A 13244-nucleotide genomic window follows, 5' to 3' on the forward strand; every position below is an offset into this window, starting at 1 on the left:
GCTCAATGCCTCTTCAGTGGCTCCTCAGCGAAGATTATGATCCCTCCAGCATGTTCAGAATTTTCTCCCAGCACTGACTCACTCACCCCTCCAATAAGCCTGGGAGGGCAGGGGGCCCAGGGAGTGAGAGACAGGGCTGGGTCTGCACTGGGATTTCGGCCAGGCTTTGGGTGGGATTTCTACTCTACCACTTGGCTTCAGAGCCTCCGTTTTCTGCCTTGTGTCCTCCCTAACAATATCCATCTTTGAGCCTCAGACCTTACCAACCACCACCTCTCCCCATTACAGTCATTACTGACACCAGAACCAAGATCCCTGTTCCTTGAAGAACAAGCTTCTTGTTCCTGGGTCATTGTCATTCTCTCCTGCACAATGCCTGTCACTATTCTCAGTGATTCCAATATAGCCACAGCTATTCCTTCCAACACCCTGAGCCCTCAAATCCCATGTCATATCCTAGAGCAGACCATGTCATTATCAGTGTATTAGTCTGCTCAGGCTGCTATAGCAGAATACCATACAGTGAGTAGTTTAAGCAATAGAAATTTATTTTTTCATAGTTCTGGAGGCTAGAAGTTCAAAATCAAGATTTGGTTTCTAGTGAAAGCTTTCTTTCTGGCTTTTGGCCTTCTCACTGTGTCATCACTTGGTGGGGAGGAGACGATGGGGACGAAGAAAGAGCACTCTCTGGTTTCTTTTCTTTTAAGAACACTAATCCTATCTCATCAGGGCCCCACCCTTATGACCTCATTTAACCTGAATTACCTCCTTATAGGCCCTATCTTCAAATACAATCACACTGGGGATAAGGGCTTCAATACATGAGTTAGCGGGGATACAATTCAGTCCACAGCAACCAGGAAACCCCAATCCTCCATAATTTCAAGCATCCCATTCTCCACCACTTCTTCCTACCTTCCACTTCATTCTCTCCAGGACCTCGGCCCTAACAGTCCTTGTAACCCTCCAGACTCTACCATCCATTTCACCCAATGTGCTTTGCTGTCTGCCACTTACCTCATGCTCTCACACCCTTTAACCCACTTTAAATTCCATGGCCACTTTCATGGGCTCTCTCATTTCCTCAAACTTGCTTAGCTGAACCTGGCTAATCCATTGCTCCTCCTGCTTGGCCCAGGGCTTATGAGGCAGAATGCCACTGCAGGGGATCACGCAACCAGCCTGATACATCTCACTGTAAGTTCAGGGCCCAGCTTGAAGTGGGCCCTGGATGCTATCCAGAAATCACCCATATTCTCCCTATAATTTCGGTTCCCAGTCTGCTAAGTGGCACTTTCACATTTTCTCACTCCTAAAACCCCATGACCTCCTCCCCAATCCTCATCTTCAGCTGGTGACCTCATTTCTTGTTTTTCTGAGAAAAGTCAATCAATCAGAAGAGAACCTCTACAAGCACCCCCAGAACATCCACCCCTCTACCTGCATCTATGACTGTCGAAAGAAGAGCAAAGAGCATCTCACTCTCCATCCAAGTTTACAAAGATTAACCCGCTGCAGCCGCTGACTGACAGTGCACTAGGTACTTCAGACAAAGAGATTATGGCAATAACAGGATGAAGCGCTCTGTGCTTCAGACAGAGGAAATTAAAGATGGCAACAGGATGCTCTGTGCTTTGGACAAACAGGTGCTTAGGTAGTTTGATGCATTTCGGGAAGAATTTTAATGAACCCCAGGAGACAGCATTTCAGATAGCACTGAGAAACTGCTCCAAAGAGGTAGAGGGGAAGGTCAGTATACATGTGATTTTGGTGAAGGGGGAGTGCATGCAATCAAGCACATATTTTTTGCAGAAGGTTTCTGCTAGTCACGAGGCGCAGACGTCACCATGAAGGATTTTAGTGTTTTTCTAGACATGAGGAGATACAAGAATTGGGCTCATAGAATCGTCTCCTGAAAATATCGAACTATCTGAAGACCTGTTCTGCTAGTTTTTCCCAGAGCACAGAGGGCCTCATCTCTGCTCTCCACCCTGAACTCCTTTCAGGGGGTGTTGAAAGTCAGCAGCTGCAGCAGCTCATGATTTAATCCTTGTAGAGCTCGATGGCAAGTGCCAATTTGTAAGTGACAGGGGATAGACCTTTTTTTGGTGTTCTGAGACCAATTTCCAGTGCCTACTGAAAAAAGAAAGCCACGCAACCTAAGAGCTGTGAGTTGCGTTTTGCTCAGGATCTTACTGAGGATGATAGCCTGAGAAACAGCCTCTCAGTGACTCTGAGGAACTGCTCTGAAGAGGTAGGGGAGAAACCAGTATACACATGAATTTTTTCGTCTAGGAAAACATGTAGTGAAGCATACATCTTGGTGAAAGGTTACCGCTAATCACAAACAGTATCTCAGGTTGATGAGTTTAGTGCTTGCTAATCACAAACAGTATCTCAGGTTGATGAGTTTAGTGCTTTTCTGTGTATGGGAAGATGCAAGAATCTGGGCTCATTGAGATTCTTCCTGAGATATGCATCTTAGCTATCTAGGAGTCTGTTCTTAACTATCTGGATCCTCATCCTGTTTATCCAAAGCACAGGATGCCTCACCTGTTTTTTCCATTCTGAGTTCTCCTCAGGGTGCACAGTCACGGGGCAACTGCCCTAGGTTGTGATTTAACCCTTTGTATAACTGGAGGATGAGTGACATTCTTTGTTCCTTTTTTTATACCAACATGGCGGGGGTGAGGGGTGTTCCCCACACTAACAAACGATTCTCAGACACCAACTGGGTGTCCTAGAGTTCAACTCAATTCTGACGCTATCTACCTGGAGTTAGCAACAGACTCTACAGGTTAAGGCTTCGGTCCTACAAGACTGCCCCTCACCCCCCCACCCCTCACTTCAGATGCCAGTCACAAGACCAGGTTGTTATCTGTGTTAGCTGCTTCTGACCAACCAGCTAAAGCTTGGAGCTTCCAACACCCCTCCTTGAACTTCAGATGCCAGTTGCAAGTCCAGGTTGTTACCTGTACTTCTAACAAACTGACTGTAAATCAGAGGTTTCCAAAACGCCCTCCTCAGGTTTGATTAATTTGCTAGAATGGCCCACAGAGAGACATGTTACTTACTAGATCACTGGTTTATTGTGAAAGGATAGAACTCTGGAAAAGCCAGATTGAGAACTGCGTAGGGTATTACCAAACTGAACTTGGGTCTGCTCGCCCACCACACAGCAAAGCCAATCTACTGACACCAGATTGTGACGAAGGAAAGTACAGTGTTTATTGCAGGGCAAAGCAAGGAGAGCAGACAGCTCATGCTCAAAAGACCCAAACTCCTGATGGCTTTCAGGGAAAGGTTTTTAAAGGCAACATTTGGGGTGAGGGCTGCAACGTGCATAACCTTTTTCTGATGGGTGGGTGGTGAGGTAACAGGGTGGTGTTTCAGGAATCTTAATCATCCACCTCCTGATTCCAACCAGTCTGGGGTCCACATGCTTGTGGTCTGCAGATAGTCTTCATCACTATGATGAACAGGGGAAGAGGGGGCAGGGTGGGATCTTCATTTTTGCAGAACAACTCAAAGATAGGCATCAGATTGTTATATATATATATATCCCTTGAGGAGGAACTAAGACTCTGTTTTGTTGCTGAACTATTGTTTCTTGACTGCTTTCCCTTTGTTTCTGCATTCCCTCACTTCCCTAATTAGTAACTGCTTAAGTCTGCTCTTTGGAACTCAAGGAAGGCCTAGGAGACCAAAGCCTTTTCCCACAAACAAGAAACAGGAGACACAGAAGGGCTTTTATAACCAGGAAGGCCCCACAGGGCCCTGCTCAATTGCAATCCCCCTTTTCTTTGATATTTCTCAATCCTGAGGGGAATAGGGGTTGGACGAGAAAGGGAATAAAGTTTTGGATAGACAGGTTAATCCTGAACTCAGCAGGGGAACTCTGTTTTAGGGGACTTGGTTTCAAGCGCAGGGTAAGTGGGAAGGGGCACAGAGATTCCATGCCCTCTGTTGGCCACTTTGCCTCCCATCCACTCATATTCACCAACCAGGAAGCTCTCCAAACTCTGTCCTTTTGGGTTTCGTACGGTGGCTCTATTACAGAGGCATGACTGATTAAATCATTGATAATTGGTGATGTATTCCATTTATTCTACCTCCAGCCCCTCTCCCCTCCCCACAGGGTGGGACTGAAAGTTGGTTGGTTCTCCTGGTAAACAGCCTCTACCCTTAGTGCTTCCATCACCTCACTAACACAACAAGACACTTTTCATCACTCTCAACACTTAGGAAATTCCAAGCGTTTGGGGAGCTTAGAGCCAGGAACTGTGGACAAAGACAAAATTATATACGGAGAAATATATGTCGGTCATCTGAATGACCAGATATATATTTCCTATAAATCACAATATCTCAGATCTCTTTAAAAATAAGGAACTGATCTCCATAAAAATCAGGATTGTTGCTACCTTCAGGAGAGAAGAAGGTTATGGTAGGAAAGAACACTCAGGGGCCTCTGATGCACTGGCAAGGTCATATTTGTACATGTATGTGATATGTATTTGTACACTCCTCTACGTGTGTTATGTTTCACTGTAAAAATAGGTTAAAAGAATGCAGGGGAACTTTGTGTCCAAGCAAGTTGTGTATAAAATATCCTGAACTCTTCCTACATTAAAATACCTAAAAAACACTAGATAAAAATATTTTTTAAAATATATTTTATATATACACATTATATACTTATAAAATACATATTTATATACATGTATATTGCCAACTTAAAAAAATGCACAATGTGAGAGTTGTGAGTTAAGCTTTATTTGGGGCAAAATGAGGACGACAGCCCGGGAGACAGCATTTCAGATAGCTCTGAGAAACTGTTCCAAAGAGGTAGAGGGGAAGGTCAGTATATATATGATTTTGGTGAAGGGGAAGTGCATGCGATCAAGCACATACTTTTTGCGGAAGGTTTCTGCTAGTCACAAGAAGCAGATGTTACCATGAAGGATTTTAGTGCTTTTCTAGATATGAGGAGATACAAGAATTGGGCTCATAAAATCATCTCCTGAAAATATTTAACTATCTGAAGACCTGTTCTGCTAGTTTTTCCCAGAGCACAGAGTGCCTCATCTCTGCCCTCCACCCTGAACTCCTTTCAGGGGGTGTTGAAAGTCAGCAGCTGCAGTAGCTCATGATTTAATCCTTGTAGAGCTAGATGGCAAGTGCCAATGTCAAGTGCCAATTTGTATTGACAATATCAAGGTGTACACATACAATAAATGTTTACATATGAAAAACCACAATGAGACACCACTGGACACCCACCAAATTGGCAAAATTTGTGAAGCTGGAAAAAAACCATCATTTTAAACGCACGAAGGATTTAGCAAGAAAGAAAAAGTATAAGAAATCTGCTGATGCCAAGGTCAAAATCAGATTCCAGAGGTGAGTGAGCCTTGAGGTTAATGAATAAAATGACAGAAGGAAAACATGCGATCCTTGCTTTGGCTCTGGGTGGAGAGGTAAAAATCTCCTGGGAGTACTGTGGCCTTCTGGCAGCCCTCACGTGTCCATTCTCCCTTTAATTTACTCTCCTTAGGTTTTTGCTCTACAGCCCCAAAACAACTCCTGTCTAGACCACCAAAGACCTCCACACTTCTAAATCCACCAGTCGTTTCCCAATCTGAGCACGCTTGATCTCTCACAGAACTTTTTTTATTGATGTGAAATTCACATAACATAAAATTAATCATTTTAAAGTAAAATTCAGTGGCATTTAATACATTCACAATGTTGTGCAACCACCATCTCTGTCGAGTTTCAAGACATTATCATCACCCCAAAAGAAAACCTTATACCCAATCAACAGTCACTCCCCACTCCCCTAACCCCTGGCAGCCACCAAATCTCCTCTTTGTCTTTATCGATTTACCTACTCCGGATATTTTGTATATATGCAATCATGCCCTCTCCCACAATTTGAAGCAGTCGATCACTTCCTCTTCCTTTCAACATTTTCTTCACGAGGCTTCCAAGATCCCCACACTTCCTGGTTTCCCTTAACCTGATCTCTGAACATTGGTGGGTCCAGGGCTTAGTCCTGTACCTCTCCTTCTCTCTGTCCCCACTCGCTCCCTGGCTGACTCACCCAGTCACATGGTTTTAAGTTGCATCCATGTGCTGATGGCCCCAAGCTTTTCTCTCCAGCCAGGACTCTCCCCAGAACTCCAGACTCACACATCCCATTGCCTACCTGACATCTCCACTCGGCATGTCATACTTGCCCTAATCAAGTCTGAGCTCCTGACCTTCCCCACAAAGCCTGCTCTTCCTGGTTCATGTCAAGTCCTCCTTCCGGGTCCTCCAGCAGAAAACCTTGAAGTTTTCATCCTTGACACTGCTCTTTCTTTCATATCCTACATTTGACCTGTCAGCAAAATCCTATGGGTTCTCTTCAGAACAGATCCAGAATCTGACCACTTCCATCACCTCCACAGCTATCATTCTGGGGCAGGTGCTCTCCTTTTTCACCAGGGTTATTGCAATCACCCGATAACTGTTGTCCTACTCCTGTCCTTGGACCCCTTCAATCCATTCTCAACACATCATCCAGAGGGATGTATTAGTCAGTGTTCTCTAGAGAAACAGTATGGATGTATGATAAGGATATGGAATTGGCTATTGGCTCATGCAGTTATGAAGGCTCTGAAGTCCCGTGATTGGCTATCCGCAAGCTGAGACCCAGGAAAGCCAATGGTGTGGTTGCAGTCTGAAGGTCTGAGAACTAGTAGAGCCAATGGTGTAAGTCCCAGCCTGAGAGCAGAAGACCAACGTCCCAGCCTAGACAGTCATGCAGAAAGCGAATTCTCCCTTCCTCTGTCTTTTTGCTCTATTCAGGCCCTCAGTGGATTGGTTCATACCCATTCACATTGGGGAGGGCAATCTGCTATCCTCAGTCTACTGATACAAATGGTAATCTCATCCGGAAACATCCTCCCAGACACACTTCAAAATAATGTTGAGCCAGATATCTGGGCATGCCCAGACCCAGTCACGTGGACACATAAAATGTATATCACGTTGCTAAACGTGAGTTAAAGCAATTCTCTGCTGGAAACCTTCTAATGGCTTGCTAACACTTCTAGCATAAAATGCAGAATCCTCCACATGGCCTAGAAGGACCCGTATTATCTGACTCCGGCCTGCTTTTCCACCCTCACCTCCAGCCACTCTGCCCCTTCTGCTCTTACAGTCCTGGCCCCCTTTGCCCCTGATTTCCAGATCCCGACACTCACACTCCCCTCTGGCTGGAGCACTCTTCCTCTCCCTTGCCCCATGTCCTCTGCGCTCACTCCTTTACCTCCTTCAAGTCTTTACAGAGGCGTCAGCTTTTCATTCAGCCTTCCTGACCATCCTATTGAAAATTGCAGTTTCCACCTGGAACACTGCCCCCTCCTTCCCTGCTTTGTATTCTCTCATAGCACTTACCACCATCTCAGATGCCAGAATTTGACTTATTTTATGTCTCCTCTCGTTAGAATATAAGCTCCACAGGAACAGGGATCTTTGTTTTGGTCCCTTTTGTTTCTATCCCCAGCACCTGGATTTGTACTTAGCGCATAGTAAATGCTTAATAAATATTTGTTGAATCAATCAATGAATGAATTTTCCAAAAGATAGTTTAAAGAAAGAAAAAGGGTTTGTACTGATCAAGAGAAAAATTCCTTATTGTTCATAGAAAGGAGAAACCTTTTAAGGATCCCACTTTCCCCAAGTCTCTGCCTTAGAAATCTCACATGTATCCTTTTAAGAGAGTGGCATGGTCTTGTGAATTCAGTCCTAGACCTGTCTGCTCCTACCCACTGACAAGGTGGACATAAGACTGGTCACACCATGCGCGTGAGCTACAGGATTGAGTAGATTGAGGTATGTTCACACACCCAGACTTACTCACTAATTCACTAATTCATTCATTCCTCCGGCCTCCCTTGCAGGACTTACTACCTTGTTTGTAATTGTCAGTTTTCTTATCTATCCACACAGACTTTGAGCTCTTTGAGAGCAGACGTTCTATCTGTCTCCTTAACGCCTAGCTGTGCCTGACACAGACTAGACAACTCAACAAAATGGAAAGAGTGGGTGAATGGAGAACAAGGGCCAGAGTGAAAGAAGGCCAGCAGCTGGGGAATTCACGAGGCTTGTCTTCAGAATGGGGAGGCACCTGTCTGGATGGAGCAGAGGGTACCTGTTGGGGGAATAACATTGGTTGGGTGACGCTGGGCACCAAGTCCCTGCTAGGCTGCCACAGTTCCCTAATTAGGGGAGAACAGACCAGTCGGGAGGGACATGAGTTGAAACAAGCACACATTTGTTTGGCTGCCTCCTATGTGGCTTCGCACAGCTACCCCACCTGCATTCAGATGACGGATCCCCTAATCATGATTAACAGTCAGTTTACGCGGGACTGATGTCAATGACCCAGAAGTGCCCCTTCCTGGGCCCCGTCACTAGACTCAGGCACACTTCTCTCCTCCTTCTGCCCTCCGTGACCGGGGATCCCCACCACTATCCCTCCTTCCTGAGACTCTCACCTCCTTCTCGGCCTCCTGAGGAAAGGGGGCTGGGTTGGCCCTGCCCCTTGGCCACGCCACCAAAGTCACACCTGATTGCAAAGATGATGTCTCCCGTGAGGGGTGATGAAGACCCCTCCTCTCAGGCCTGAGGAACTCCACCAGGCTTTTTTATGCTTGCTTGCTGGAATGCCTCCAGCATTTCAGTAGAATGTTCCACCCCCATGTTTCTGGGGTCCTTGAAAACCAAGTAGGGGAACTACTTGAGATGAGTTTTGGGAGGAAAGAGATAGATTGGCCTTGTGGGATAGGCAGGCTGGATGGGAGGGGTGCAGGAGGTCCATGGCAAGACCCATGCCTTCATTTTGGGTGGAACAAGGACTTTGGATGTGGATTATGGATGGAGAAGAAGAAGCAGAAGGTCATGCAGGGGGAAACTCAGAGAGACATAAAAGTCATACCTACCATTTATTATGCACCTGTTGTGTGCCAGGTATTGTGCTGGATGCCTACATATGCAATAGATTCTTTCTGAGGTGCCTACCTATCTCGTGGAACCAGCTCCTCTAATCCACAGGGTGGGACCACTGCATTCATTCATCTAACAAAATATGTATGCACCTACCAAGTAGTAAGCCCTGTCCTAGGTGCTAGGTACACAAGAGAAAGACAGATGTGGTCTATGCCTTCATGGAGGGGAGATGCACACTAAGTAAATAAACAAATAAAACTACATTATACAGATTATTATAAATTTGCATAATTATAATTGCACAAATTATAATTATACAAAATAAAATTGTATAATTATAAATATTATAAGGGAAAAGAATGAGGTATCGTGTGGAGCAGGACAGGACCTAGTTGACTCAGGGTGGCCAGGGAAACCTCCAGAGGGGGAGAATTTTTTTTTTTTTTTAAATTTATTCATTTATTTATTTATTTTTGGCTGTGTTGGGTCCCCGTTTCTGCGCGAGGGCTTTCTCCAGTTGCGGCAAGCGGGGGCCACTCTTCATCGCGGTGCGCGGGCCTCTCACCATCGCGGCCTCTTTTGTTGCGGAGCACAAGCTCCAGACGCGCAGGCTCAGCAATTGTGGCTCACGGGCCCAGTTGCTCCGCGGCATGTGGGATCTTCCCAGACCAGGGCTCGAACCCGTGTCCCCCGCATTGGCAGGTGGACTCTCAACCACTGCACCACCAGGGAAGCCCCAGAGGGGGAGAATTTTATACCAAGACCTGAATGATGGGAAGGGACTGGCCGTGTGAATTGGGAATTGTGGGTGATGATGGGGTGGGGAATGTGTGGAGGGGCAATTTCCAAGACAGTGGGAACATCAAGGCCAATGTTCTTGAGGGTGGGATGACTGGACGCTGTGAGTCTGAGGGACAGCTGTTCCAGATGGAGCTGGCGAGGACAGCCTGAGCCAGATCCTGCAGGGCCCTGTGGGCCACAGTAGGGAGGCCGGGTTTCATTTTAATTTTAATTTTTTATTTTTTTGGTCCTGCCTGGCAGCACGTGGGATCTTAGTTCCCTTACCAGGGATGGAACCGTGCCCCCTATATTGGAAGTGCAGAGTCTTAACCAGTGGACCTCCAGGGAAATCCCCCGGGTTTCAATTTACACACTGTTATTTGATGTGTTAATTTAAAAAGTATATAGATTATTGAATCATACAATTTTAAAATATTTTGATAACTGTATTTCAATATTTCCACTATAATTTCTTTTGTCATACGGTGCATATTATTTTATGGTTTAAAAACACAATTCTGCCTCATGGTTCCAGTGGGGAGAGAAAGAGGAAGCAGGGGAGCGGGCCGTTAGGGGGGACCCACCAACAGTTTCTGCTACCACCGCCGGGGCCGCCTCTGTGCTCTTGGCCGGGGGAAAGGAGCTGTGAATCCCGGGCGCGGGGCCGCACCTGCGGGAGGGCGGGCAGCGGGACGGCGATGGCAGATACGAATAAACTCAACCTCAACAGCCTCATCCAGTGGCTGTTGGAGGTTAGAGGGTCCAAGCCAGGCAAGCATGTCCAGCTACAAGAGAATGACATCGGAGAACTGTGCTTAAAGTCCCAAGAGATCTTTCTCAGTCAGCCCATCCTACGAGAACTTGAAGCACCGCTAAAAATAGTGGTGATACCCACAGGTAATACTATGATTTGCTTTGACTTTTGGAGTATGGTGGTTTCCCACCAGAAAGCAATTATCTATTTCTTAGGGACAGGGAGAAAAAGTCCTTGGAGAATATCTGCCTCTTATTGGCTAAAGAAAATCAAATATCCCGAGAATTTTTTTCTTCTCAGAGGAAACCACGAGTGTGTCAGTATCAATAGCATGTATGGAATTTTTTGATGAATGTAAAAGAAGATACAACATTACACTATGGAAAACTTTCATAGACTGCTTTAAACTGTTTACTGATAGCAGCCACTGTGGATGAGAAAACATTCTGCTGTCATGGAGGTTTGTCACCAGATCTTCAATCTATGGAGCAGATTCCGAGAACTGTGCGGCCAACTGATATACGAGATCAAGGTCTTCTTTGTGATCTTTTGTGGTCTGACCCAGGTAAAGATGTCTTAGGCTGGGGTGAAAATGACAGAGGAGTTGTCCTTCACATTTGGTGCTGAAGTGGTTGCCAAATTTCTCCATCAGCATAATTTGGACCTTATATGTAGAGCCCATCAGGTGGTTGAAAATGGTATGAATTTTTTGCAAAGAGGCAGTTGGTCACTCTGTCTTCTGCAACTGATTATTGTGGAGAGTTTGACAATGGAGGTGCCATGTTGAGTGTGGACAAAGCACTAATTTGTTCTTTTCAGATTTTAAAGCCTGCAGAGAAAAAGAAGTGGAATGCCAGGAGCCCCTCTAACACCTCCAAGGGGTATGATCACAAAGCAAGCAAAGAAATAGGTGTCATTTTGACACTGCTTAATTGGGACTTGTAACATATAGTATATGATCTTCATTTTTTAAATCGTAATGTATATTGGTCAGCTTGCTCAAATAGTGTTTGTGGGCTTGCTCCTTCCATTTTTGACTTAATGAATGATATTTACTAATTATAACAGCAAATAAAAGACTCTCCACTCCCAAGAAAAAAATGTTTTGTTTTGTTTTTTAATTCTCTGGATTTTTTTGCAAACAATTTTAATGATGGTATTAAAGCTGTACACCCCAGGACAGTTTATCCTGTCTAGGGGGTAAGTGTGCAACTGACTTATTTTAAATTCAGTACAACCCAAGAATAATGCAAATGCTTGTTTTCTTTAGGATATAAAGAGAGCCCTAGGGTGCTCAATCTGTACAAGTTATTGTCATAAAATGCGTACTGTTGATACAAACCACTGTGAACATATATTTTTAAAACTTTGTTTCAAAGGATTGCTTTTTTCTCTTACTGTCTTGTCATGTACAAACTAGTAACTTTCAACCTTGCCAGCATCACTGGTATGACGTATATTTAATTAAAGCACACTTTCCCCTACTATATACTTAAAATGATGATTAAAGCCATTATTTTATTTTACTTCATTTTTTTAAATAAATTTATTTATTTTTTTTATTTTTTTTTTGGCTGCGTTGTGTCCTCCTTGCTTCACACTGGCTTTCTCTAGTTGCGGGAGCAGGGGCTAATCTTCGTTGCAGTTCATGGGCTCCAGGAGTTGTGGCACACGAGCTCAGTAGTTGTGGCTCGCAGGCTCTAGAGCGCAGGCTCAGTAGTTGTGGTGCACAGGTTTAGTTGCTCTGTGGCATGTGGGATCTTCCCGGACCAGGGCTTGAACCCATGTCCCCTGCATTGGCAGGCGGATTCTTAACCACTGCGCCACCAGGGAAGCCCCAGAGCCGTTATTTTAAATGTTTGTTAACTCTTTCCTAAAGCCAAAGTTTCTGTTGAAATACGTATTGACACTCCTCTAAGTATAAGGTGGCTTGGTTGTGTACACATGTTGCCTTCCTGGGGATTCAAAAACAGGTTTTTGAGTTTGAATAGCGATTAGTAACATAGTACTGCTTAAGCTATTAATGATTAAAGTTAATAACATTTTGTACAATTTCCATATAGCCTATTCATTAAATAATCTTTGTACCGTTACATCAGGCCTGAACCCGCTCATTCAGAAAGCTTTAAATTATAGAAACAATACTGTTCTTTATGAGTGACCAATTATGCTTTCTTTGGTCTACATTCTTTATTCTACAGTGAAATTGAGGCTTATAAGTCAAAACAAAGGAACTAACTTACTACCACTAGTTTATACAGAACTCAGGATATCTGTGACTTTTTAAAACTATCATCTGTTACAATGTTTCAACAGATGACCCTTTACAATACCATGTGGTGAAAATGAATTCAGACTTATTAAATGATGAACTTGTTAAAACACACACACCCACACACAATTCTGCAAAAGGGTCCATGGCACAAAGAAGATAAGATGTAGGTCAATTCCCTGCACCCAAGCTGGACTGGCCTTCCACAGGATCCCAGAATCTCAGAGTGAGGCTCTTAAAGAACACCCAGGGAACTTCCTGGCAGTCCAGTGGTTGGGACTTGGGGAGCTTTCACTGCCTGGCCAGGTTCAATCCCTGGTCGGGGAACTAGGATCCCGCAAGCCTTGTGGCTCACCCCCTGCAAAACAAAACAAAACAAACCCAGTACAGGGTGCAAAGAGTGCGAAGACATTTTAAACTCCCTAGTAGCTATATCAG

At 44.7% G+C, this 13244-nt stretch overlaps 1 pseudogene; it reads left to right on the forward strand.

Annotated features, from left to right (window-relative positions):
- The first annotated feature begins 10478 nt into the window (after positions 1–10478).
- LOC132360738 (serine/threonine-protein phosphatase PP1-gamma catalytic subunit B-like) lies at positions 10479–12695 on the forward strand (annotated as a pseudogene).
- Positions 12696–13244: the final 549 nt, after the last annotated feature.

The sequence above is a fragment of the Balaenoptera ricei genome, chromosome 2 (assembly GCF_028023285.1).
Source record: "Balaenoptera ricei isolate mBalRic1 chromosome 2, mBalRic1.hap2, whole genome shotgun sequence".
Taxonomy (NCBI): Eukaryota; Metazoa; Chordata; class Mammalia; order Artiodactyla; family Balaenopteridae; genus Balaenoptera; species Balaenoptera ricei.